The sequence below is a fragment of the Xiphophorus couchianus genome, chromosome 6 (assembly GCF_001444195.1).
Source record: "Xiphophorus couchianus chromosome 6, X_couchianus-1.0, whole genome shotgun sequence".
NCBI classification, from domain to species: domain Eukaryota; kingdom Metazoa; phylum Chordata; class Actinopteri; order Cyprinodontiformes; family Poeciliidae; genus Xiphophorus; species Xiphophorus couchianus.
In genome coordinates, this window is record NC_040233.1 from 633324 (window position 1) to 645095 (window position 11772).

The 11772-nt window shown below is 38.8% G+C and overlaps 2 long non-coding RNA genes across 2 annotated transcripts; one reads left to right on the plus strand and one right to left on the minus strand.

Annotated features, from left to right (window-relative positions):
- The first annotated feature begins 1072 nt into the window (after window positions 1-1072).
- On the plus strand, window positions 1073-11352 carry LOC114145849 (uncharacterized). The gene is made up of 3 exons (XR_003595778.1): window positions 1073-1087; window positions 1697-1699; window positions 10947-11352. It is a non-coding gene; the product is annotated as an uncharacterized LOC114145849 (long non-coding RNA).
- Window positions 6292-10936, minus strand: LOC114145850 (uncharacterized). The gene is made up of 2 exons (XR_003595779.1): window positions 8814-10936; window positions 6292-7393 (listed from the first exon to the last, which is right to left on the minus strand). It is a non-coding gene; the product is annotated as an uncharacterized LOC114145850 (long non-coding RNA).
- Window positions 11353-11772: the final 420 nt, after the last annotated feature.

Sequence of the window (11772 nt, forward strand, 5' to 3'; positions counted from 1 at the left end):
CAATGAAGAAAATTTTACCTTGATGTTACACGTTAATTTAATGCTAATAATTTGCAGAAGTACATTGATCACTGAATTGTCATTCTACTGATTAAGACCAAAACAGAAAATCAAAAAATCAAGCTCATATTGAAAATGGTATTTTATTGAGAGGGACTTAGACATGGAAGAAAATATAACTCACCCTGACAGGAACAACAAAGCAAACAGACCATCCTGTACTTCCTTCATGTGCAGGATGATCATTTGTTCCACAGCAAATGTATACATACCAAGTCAAGTCCCAATTCTCAAACTTGGAATTTCAAGTCCTTTCGAGTCTTTTTTTTAACAATGTTGGAACTATATGTTAAATGTAAATACTAGACCATGTGTTCTTTTTAAAATATGTATTTATCTCAAATCTTGATAAAACATGTGCAGCTGAACACAAAGTATAAAAAACTCAATTTTAAAATTGCAATTTTCCATATTGCACAGTACAGTTACATTTAGCTGCAAGAATAGTTTATAGTTTATACTTTAGACCACCTCATCAATAGAAAATATTATGAATTAAATATAATCTTTCAAATGATTAATTGCTACATGAGACTTGTCTAAATGATTTAGAGCACAAAAACTGAAGAGGGATTGGAGTGAATTGGTATTTTTTTGCAAGAGGTTTTGAAACTTTATTTATTTGAACCAAACATTTAGTAATATATAGAGAAAAAGATACATAAGGTAGATAAACATGAGTAATAGGTATGATAGAATGAATAAATATACCACTTTAAATATCTATGTTCCTTATGAAGACAATTCTACCTTTTTGAAAGATGTGGCATCTTAAGAGGGGACTTCAATTGATATGACATCAAGGTAAGATCACTCCATCCAAGTGGAAGTGTAGCTCAGATAGAGCAAACCTCAGACAAACAAATGGTGAAGGTATGCTCACAGCATTACCTGAGATATTTGGTGAGGTATTTTTTTTTTTGCCTTTTTAGCCAACAATAAGGCAAAGAAAATAAGTTAAAAAATGAATGAGTCACACATCATTGAGATTATTTATTGGAAACCACAGAAAGACTGAAGATAAACAGTCATCTAAATTTAGATTTAGAAGTGCTAAATCTAAATAGCATAAAATGAGTGCTTCATGTGAGCCTGTAAAGGATTTGTAGGGAATGAAGGGGATTCTTTTTATTTGTTTTGAATATCCCTTTGGCTATATGATAATTTTCTGCTTTCTGGTGGCTGTCAATATGCATTTTTGTTTCTTAAATAAGATGGCACAATATTAAAGTTTAATCTTGGTGATTTTGGTTTTATTGTTGTTTATGAACAGTGGCTTACAAAAGTATTTGTAAATGTCAGGTTTAAACACTTATTGAGACAGATTTAACAAACACAAGAAAGACAAGAGAGTTAGATTCTTTTGTACTCGCGAGGAGAACAGCCAGAAATATGTTTTCAGTCACACATATCTTCTGTTCTGAAAACATATGTGTCCGTTCTCCCTTTTTATTGATCCCTGTTACAGAGAGCGTCTCAAAGGGGCGGGGAAAACACTTCAATCACATAATTGCAATGCAAATGCTAGTCACTAACAAAACACATGGTATCTACACACTAGATTATTCTGTTCCAGACACAGGATAACACAGAGCAAGTTGTACATCTTCACAGCGATGGTTTTATAGCTATCTAGCAGGTCAAGGATGCAGAGGTTTCTGCTGAGCGATAACCTGTTGAAAACAGTTGTCTCTGCTCTTCCTCAGAGAGGCCTTCTGAGAAAGGAATCAAAGTAATTCAACAACACAGAAACTTTTTTTATGCTAAGATGAAACAAATAAAGGCATATAAGACAAGAACATTAGAAAGGCACATGAAACAACAAATATTTGATAATAATATATACAATTTACCTAACAATACCCCTTGAACTTCATATATACAGTATATATATAAAAAATAAAAATAAAAAAAATTCCCTTTTCACCCACCGCGGGTGGTTCTTATCCTCTGAGCTCGGGTCCTCTACCAGAGGCCTGGGAGCTTGAGGATTCTGCGCAGTATCTTGGCTGTGCCAAGGACTGCACATTTCTGGACTGAGATGTCTGATGTTGTTCCTGGGATCTGTTGTAGCCATTGGTCCAGTTTGGGGGTGACTGCCCCGAGGGCCCCGATGACCACAGGCACCACTGTGGTCTTCACCTTCCAGGCCCTCTCCAGTTCCTCCCTGAGGCCCTGGTATTTCTCTAGTTTCTCGTGCTCCTTTTTCCTGATGTTGCAGTCGCTTGGTATTGCTACATCTACCACAACGGCTTTCCTCTGTTGTTTATCCACTACGACAATGTCTGGTTGGTTCGCCATTACCATTTTGTCTGTCTGGATCTGGAAGTCCCACAGGATCTTAGCTCTGGCGTTCTCCGCCACCTTTGGGGGTGTTTCCCACTTTGATCTCGGGGTTTCCAGTCCATATTTTGCACAGATGTTTCTGTACACTATGCCTGCAACTTGGTTATGTCGTTCCATGTACGCTTTCCCTGCCAGTATCTTGCACCCTATATATATATATATATATATATATATATATATATTATTGAGGAAGAATTTATTAAAACTTTGAACAAAACGTTTGGCTTGTCTCTTCCTTAACACAGCCGGGTTCTTCTCGGCGAGCGGCGGCCAGCTGTAAAACGAAACTAAACAAAGCGTGTTGACGTCACAGATCACAGAGTTTAATTCCATACAAAGCAATGAACAACAAAGCTGCAGAGATACAGAGATATGCATTTTCTCACCAAATAACAACACACAAGGAGAGACAAAAAACAAACACGAAACACACAGACAGACAAAGGCGCCCACGTGGAGAAAAACTCTCTCGGCGTGCTCCGTGTACGTAATCTTATATCAAAGAGGAGTTTCCGTATTTTAATATATGCAAAGAAGGCGTTCCGTTGTTCAACCAATCAGAGACCTGTTTTCGGCCCCAGAGAAACCTGAGAAGTCTCCCCCTTTACACCCAAACTCGAACGGGCGTCTGGTCTCCGTCAAGCCAGAAGGGGAAGAACACTTAATCTCAGTAAGAGGGCGAACCACTTCGTGCTCATCTCTGTCTGGCACGGGGAGAGGCGCCAAGAAGTCTCTTGCCCCCTATCGGAATGTAAATTTATTACTCTGTCTTCAGCGGGGGAGGAAAAAAGCCCTGCTTGTTTAAATGTCTGCTATTGTCAGCTCCCCCATGCTCAACATAAAACTGTTCCAATAAAAGTGTTGGCTATACCTTTACACATGTTGTAAGTATTTTAGCACTTAAATAATCATTTTCCTTAACAATATATATATATATAAATATATATATATAAATATATATATATATATATATATATATATATATATATATACTGTATATTTATGGACAGTATATATATATATATATATATATATATACTGTATATATACAGTAAATATACTATATATAGTATATAAGCAGATTATTTGCACTCTTGTGTGTATCTTTGAATGTAATGGAGGACAAACAAACAAACCAGCAAGCAAAAATCACCCGAGACAGGTTCAAAACATTAAAAATTATGCTGTTGCTACATTACACATGCTCAATACTGAGTCAAACACATTAGCATCAATTATATGTCTGTACCATAGAGAAAATTATCCTGTACTCTGAGAATAATTTCCCCCAGCCCTAGTAATCAAGCAGAAAGATGTTGTTTTTTATAATGGCGAAAACAGAAATTTTCACAGTACTATCATGAATGGATGAACAAAACCTTATTGAATCCTTCATTCTAAGTGCAGCCGTCAGTTTATAAGAGGCATCCAATTTCAAACTGCTTGAAATTGATTTTTATTTAACTGAAAAAATATGGAGGGCAAAGAGTTTCTTCCATCTCAGTCAGACTTTTCTGCTTCTAAATTGTTTTCTTTAAACACATCAAGAAATGCTGCTCAAATTTGACTAAAAACAGCCAATGTATCAAATGTTTTGTGGAAATGAATTCCAGAGTTGGGAAGCAGAATGGTTGAAAGTTGGGGTCTTTGTGGTTATAATGCAGGCAGAGGATTCAATGAGGTGGATGGAGAAAATGGCTTGAGGGAGTGGAAGGAAGTGGCAATGTATAGCGAATCTGTCAAATAATGAGCTGCAAGATTGTTATCACCATTAGATGTATGCAGGAGTATCTTAAATTGTTCTCTGTATTTAGCAGGCAGTCAATGTAAGTTATGTAAAATTAGGGTGATAAGTTCAAAAGAAAAAACAAATTTGGCTGAATTCTGGACCATTTGAAGCTCATAGAGAAAATTGTCATCAAGACCAAAGGAGAAGAATGGTGAAGAGGGTGTGGACAAGAATAGTCTTGGTATGGAAATTTAGTGAGAATCAGAGGTGATTAATGTTATGATCAGAAATAAGAAGACTACGTAATATTGCAAATATAATGTGCTGTCATCAATAACAAATAATAATGACCTGAGGTGAAGGTGAATTTGGAGAGCTATCGCTGAAAAGGAAGAAACTGTCAACTATAGATAACGTGGACTTATTCCAACAAGAACTTCTGTTTTATTACTGTTTTAGAAAGCTTTGATATATTTAGAAATATTTGATATCATATATACAGGTAAGGGTGACGGAAGAGAGGAACTGGGCTTACTCAATAGGCAGAGCCTGGTGGCATCTTCAAAACAGTTAAAATGAAGTTGGGATGTACAGGGTTTGGATTTATTATGAATAACATCTGAAATTTCAGAAGCCTCAGGGACTTCAAAGCCAGAGAACGAGTGAGAGAGAAAAATTTCGAAGAAAGAAGGCAGGTGGGAAGGCAGAGCTGAGAAGCTGATGAATTTTTAAAAATTGTTTTGTTAAAAAAAAAAAAAACAAGGAACAGCAACGGGGAGTTATCAGTATCAGTTGAAATAGTTAATTGTGGAAATTGTGTGGTGAATGGATTTTGCACATTTCTTTGTAAACAGTGAGTTCGGCTTTCTGATCACATTGGTCAAGCTGCAGTTCAGAGGGACATCAGGGGCTAGTTCAAGAGTTTCCACTGGATTTTCCACTTCAGTGGAAACAATAATAATGATATTATTTTATCATTAATATGTAATGATAAAATTTATATTGCTATTTTCAACCTGTGGTTTGTACTATAAAGTATTTATTTTTCATTTAGCTTAACCAATTTTGCTTATTTTTTCCTCAAACTGCCGTTCTATGGGAGCATGTTCCTCCTGTCTGTACGTCTCCAAGAAAATGGTTAAACATTTAATATATGAACAGATTTTCCATAATTTAGCTTATATATATAAAGTACTGTGTTTTTTTGTTACTAACTGTGTGTGTAATGTGTTTCGTGTGCTAAGGAGTGATCAATCATAAACGGCAGAGAACAGATTCTATGAGGCAGGTAGTTCTCTTGCCTCATGGCAGAGGGCGCTCATGATCCCAGACATCGATTTTGTGACTTCACAAATGCAGAGTGACAGCAAGCTAGCCATACAGTAAATAAGTAAAGTACATCAATATATTTGTTTTCTACGGTGGCCCTGAGGTGCAGACCACTTCAGCAAATTGAAAGCACAATTACAAATTACAAAAGCACTACAACATTAACGAAGCACTACAACATTAACAAAACGGAAAGGGTATGTCCCAGTTGGAGACCTGAGAGATCGCTGATTGGATGACAGTGCTTTTGAACCAAAGGTTATCGCTTGAGCGGGTCGACCCGTTGTTGCGATACATTATAGCATCTGCCATATTGAAAGTCTCCTCCGACGTCAACATGGATGACTACATTTCTACACTTATATAGAAAGTGTAGAAATGTGAAACAGTTTTCTAAAGTGGATTTTCAATTGAAGCAGGAAATGACTAAAGGAAGACCAACACCAGAGCTGAAAGGTTTTCTTTGAGACAGATTGATGATACTCAAACGGAATGGTATACAAGAAAAGACATGTCGAGGATAGACTTGGCTTTGGATGAACGGATATTTTTGTGCAGAATTGGCAGTGCATGGATTTCATTTATAAGTAAAGGTAAGACGGCAATAATATGTTTTTGTTTAGTTTTTTAAATTAAATGTGCATTTTATGGGCTACAGTTTGTAAGTCTAAAGAATTCAGTAAAGTAGAAGCTGTAGCTAATCTACCACAGCAATCATTTATTAATAAAACATTAAACCTAAAACACACTACTGCAACAGACTAAATGTTCAGTTCTGTGTGCAAAATTCTTGAATGTTTTTTTGGTGTTAAATCCTAAATCATGAAGTGGCATTGTTGTTAGTTGCTATGGCAATGAGTCTGCGTGTAGCTTGGCCGATACAGACGAGAAAGTAGTTTTGGTTTTTTCCTTTGCTGTGGATCATAGCACGAAATTCATACCTACATTTCCAAGTTCCACTGAGTTAACGCAGCTATGGATGACATGTAAAAGAATAGTCTTTTTGCCCTCCAGCGTTGTATGTATGCACAAAATTTTCATACGTAAACAATAACATGCAAGGTGTCTATATTTATAAATCGTAAGTCAGTGCCTCTCTCTCTCTCTTTCTCTCTCTCTCTCTATATATATATAAATATATATATATATAGACAAATGTTAAGAATATGTTATGGATGAACAGAAATTGGCAATAATACCTATTTATATTTAAAGTGTGAGAAGGAAAGTTTCTTACACAAAGCATAGGTGTGTGGCAAGTTATCATTATAGCTTTTACTGAGATAACACTCTAATAAAACACGAGATCCAAAACAAATATTTAGCAAGAGGCCACAAGAAGAAGAGGACAATGGCAATATCTGGGGTTTGCTATTTTTTGATTGTGTTACTGCATTGAGACAGAATCAAAACCAAACCTATTTTGAACAACCAGAGGAAAGGTACATTCCTTCAAATATGAATGGCAGAATTTTTTTTTTTTTTGCCTTGTATAAAAGCACTGAGGTAAAAGAATAAGACAGGTATTTTTTGATCTGGAGTGTCAGACTTTAAAGGCTTTAGACAGACCTCCTTAGGCACAGTGTAACAAATAAAACTTTGACTCACATGTGACAATCTACAGGACCCTAAGCAACATTTGTTTGACTTCATTTACTTTCTTTCATTCAGGTTTATGACATTTTCAAAGCAATCTGCAGTCAGTACATCTACCTCCCTTCAGTAGGGGTTTCTACATATTATTTAATCTAAAAGCTTAGATTTGCACTTTGTGAGACCAGAATTTGGATGTCGACCTAAGGCTCCATTCACACCTTGTACTAACATTTGTCCTGAGTGACCCAGCCATGGCCAGACAGAAATATCCAGATGTGAATAAAATTAAGCCTCAGTTTGTTGTTTCATTGTTTGTCATGGTTTCTTTCAGACCTACGGAGCCCTCTAGGGGACATGGGGATTTTTTTTTCTTTTGCGTTACCTCGCAATACTTTTGCGTTACCTCGCAAAACTTTTGCGTTACCTCGCAATACTTTTGCGTTCCCTCGCAAAACCTTTTGCGTTCCCTCGCAATACTGTACTGGTCAGTTATGCAGCATAATTGAATCCTGTAGCCTTTCTTACGGTGGGCGCCGTACTTTCTGCTTTAATATAAGGTTATGTGAGGTTTTTCCATGAATGTTAGTATCTTTTTGTGAAATATCTGAAGTTTTATATCTTTCTTTAGGATAGAAAGGCGCCACAAACCTACGATATAAACAGAAACCTTCCATAAGTAGGAAAGAAATAAAAACACATTATAATTTGGACTATTTCTGAGTTATCGCGGGTAATAAATCATCTGACAGTTTTGATTGTGTCTCTGTTGTGTTCATAGTCTGAATGGTTTAAAGAGCTGCTTTCAGTGCCGCTCCATCTTAGCCTTAACAGACATAAACATGCAGTAAAAAATAAATCGATTTTCAATCAGTGTTTTGCACCAAACAGTTAATAATAATAAACAAGTTTTCACTGAGGCTCTGTAAGAGCAATATGAATGAAATAAGTAATTATTGATATGACAGGAGCAGCGGCTTTGACACTTAGGTGTGTCGACGTGGGCGTGACGTCACCAGGTATGAATGGGAAGGATACTGGCTTTGTGTGTATTAGGAAGCAGGTGAGCGGGGCGGTCAGTCCTTGCAAAGTTTGGAGCCTGATCATCAAAATGGAATAAATCGATAATTGTGACAGAACAAAGAGGTTTGGAGTTGATTGATAAACGGACAGATGAGATTCCCAGAGTTAACCCAGTGCGGTACTTTACCATCATTAGTTTGTCATGTTTTTAATAATAAAAACTTGTTAACAGTAAAAACTGTTTGGTGCAAAACACTGATTAAAAATCGATTTATTACTGCATGTTTATGTCTGTTAAGGCGAAGATGGAGCGGCACTGAAAGCAGCTCTTTAAACCATTCAGACTACGAACACAACAGAGACACAATCAAAACTGTAAGATGATTTATTACCCGCGATAATAACTCAGAAATAGTCCAAATTATAATGTATTTTTATTTCTTTCCTACTTACGGAAAGTTTCTGTTTATATCGTAGGTTTGTGGTGCCTTTCTATCCTAAAGAAAGATATAAAACTTCAGATATTTCACAAAAAGATACTAAAATTCATGAAAATACCTCACATAACCTTATATTAAAGCATAAAGTACGGCGCCCACCGTAGGAAAGGCTTGCAGTATTCAATTATGCTGCATAACTGACCAGTACAGTATTGCGAGGGAACGCAAAAGTTTTGCGAGGGAACGCAAAAGAAAAAAAAATCCCCATGTCCCCTAGAGGGCTCCGTACAGACCACAATCAGAGGTGGCCTGGGAAACGTGTCTGAACCAAACTTCTTGCCACCTGCTCACTTACCTGCCTATAGAGCTTTGGAATTGACGTCACTGCGTGAGACGTTTATGTCTCGCGCAGTCGCTCAGGGCCATCTTTTGAGGCCACAGACCAAAACAAACTTTTTCCGGTGTTTTTATTGTGTTACCGCTGTATCCTCCTCTTCCATAATGCTGAAAAGCAGCTTGAAACAAAGTGGGCTATATCGTGAAAAGCTTCTCCCAGAAACCAAAAAACACTACATGGAAAAAATAGCTAAAATTGGACATATCGACCTATTTGAAATAAAATGTTGGAGCAGAGACCCTGATCATCTACCTCATTTGACATTCCCAGACATTTGCATACCTGGTCTGTGGTGTCAGTGCTTACATGGCGAATCAGTTCAGGAATTATAAGTCAATGGAGGCACATGTCCAGTTTACGAATGGCTAGGTACATGATTTGGACATTTTTACCCCCCGGATTGCGAATACGTTGTGGTTCAAACAAAGGCAAGTTCTGAGCTCCTTAATGTTATATACATTCTTAATGTACATTATTTTACAGTCAATCAGAATGTTGCTTGGTATGAGTACTAAAAAGTGTGAATGCGTTATTATTAAAGTACTTTGTGAAGCTCCAAGTTTGAATTAAATTACAGCAGTTCCACCTAATTTTTACTTCCTTTGAGCTCATCTAATAACAAAATATAAAGACTTAGAATTAATTTGTAATTTACACATGTACAATCAAAGAAAATCCAGTTGGAAAAAGTGCAAATAAAGTATAAAATATGTACAATATAAACCTATTGTACATATTTACAATAGGTTGTAAATATTGTCGCTGGAGATACATCAGTACCTCTCGCGATAAGCGTGTTGGAAAACGAATGGATGGAAACCTAACACACAAATAGTGTTGCACTCACAAAACAGACTCTTCTTCAGCATCTTTATTTGCCCATGATGTGTGTATTTTACGTTACAAAGTTTCTTCTTCCAGAGCTACAACGTTTTTAACTGACTACTTCCACTACACAACAAAACACTGACGTAGCACGCAGCTCAGATTCTGCAAAACTTCTTCGGCTGAACAACAACAAATACAAAACCTAGGCAAACAAAATATATTAAATAAATGAATAAAGGAGTGTTTTATTCTTAACTTATTTTTAAAAATAATTTAAATAAAGTAATTCTAGAATGCAACATTAGTGCATGTGAGAGTTCAATGTGCCTTTGGTGCACCTGCTGCGTCTCCTTCATCTACCATGTTGTTGTTCACCTTCATCTACCATCTTCTCATCTCTTACCTCTATCTCTGCAATTATCTTCTAATTACTCCTCGAGACACAGCCTGTAAGCCCCTAGTTAGCCTAGCTCCTCCTGCCTCTAATTCTGAGCTTCGGCCCCGGCCTCAGCTCTTTTTTGGGGGATTTCATTCTCTATCAGTAATATCACTCCATAGTATCATTATTTCACATCCGCTGGCCTTCACCTATCAGCATTCCACCTTCTCTTGCCCCGCTGTGTCCCCGCTCACCCATAGCAATCACCCTTCTCCCAGCGTCACTTCTCCTTATGCCTCGAACCATTCCCAGCTGTCCTTCAGCCATCTGCCTCTCTCCTCTAATGCCTTGCTGCGCTTCCAGCTTGCTTCTTTTTCTAACCAGCTGCCCCTCATCCCTTGTCCTGTTCCTTCCTCTGCTGGTCCTTTCCATGTCATCGTTACCTCCTAAGCCCTGCCGCTACCAGCTGGCTTCTTTTTCTAACCAGCATCCCCTCATCTTATGCCCTGCTCCCTCCATCCTATACCCTGCATTAGTTAATGCTGGCGTTTTTTAAACCAGCATCCCCTCTTCTAAGCCCCGCTTGTATCCCTTCATTCTCGCCCTACGCATTCCCCGCCGGCTTTCCTATCATCATGCCCTGCCGTGTCCTCAGCCGGCTATCGCCCGCCCACGTCCATTCCACTAGCCCCGCAGCATTTCCAGCCGGCTTATCCTCCAGCATCCCCATACCCTGTGTTCTGCTACTCTATGCCCCATTGTGTCCTCAGCCGGCCGTCACCTTCCAACATCCCTTCCTCCCTCGTACTGCCATATCCCTAGCCGGCTCTCACACCACGTCCCCATGCCCTGTGTTTTGTGTATTCTACCATCTCTTGCCCTGCAGCATTCCCAGCTGGTCTTCACTTTCCCGTCCTACTCTCCCTCTCCTTTAGCGTCACGTCACTTCCTTTACGTTATTAACTCGGTAGCCAAAGTCAGCGCAATTTCTTTCCCCCTTTTTACTTACTGCCTTATATTCACGGCCTCTGCCCCGGCTTCGGCCTCTTTTTGGGGGATGATGTTCCTAACAGCATCGGGGATGCTCATCTGAAGCCTATCGCTAACGCTGCGATAACCGTCATCCCCAGCCAGGGCCCGAGTGCCAAAGACTTTAAATTCTGTTTGTCAATAAACTCTTCTAATTGTCTTCTCATCTCCGTCTGAGTCTCTCCAGATTGAAATGAAGCCTAGGCGCAAATTCAAACTGGAAGACTCTCTTATCCCCACCGGGACCCGTTAATTGAAGCGACCTGCCCACAATCGTCGACCTATCAACGCCGGACCAAGCTACGTCACGTCCAATCATCGACCAAGTCCCAGCTGATAAGGACCTTCATTCATGGCGTCCTTCGCTCTCCAGCCGAGCTCAACCCACCACCACCCCTTCTCCTCCATTCACCTGGTCCTGAGGCCCGCACCCTTCTTCAACCTACACCACCAGTGCCGGGCCCTGGGGGATGACGTTCCTAACAGCATCGGGGATGCTCATCTGAAGCCTATCGCTAACGCTGCGATAACCGTTATCCCCAGCCGGGGCCCGAGCGCCAAAGACTTTAAATTCTGTTTGTCAATAAACTCTTCTAATTGTCTTCTCATCTCCGTCTGA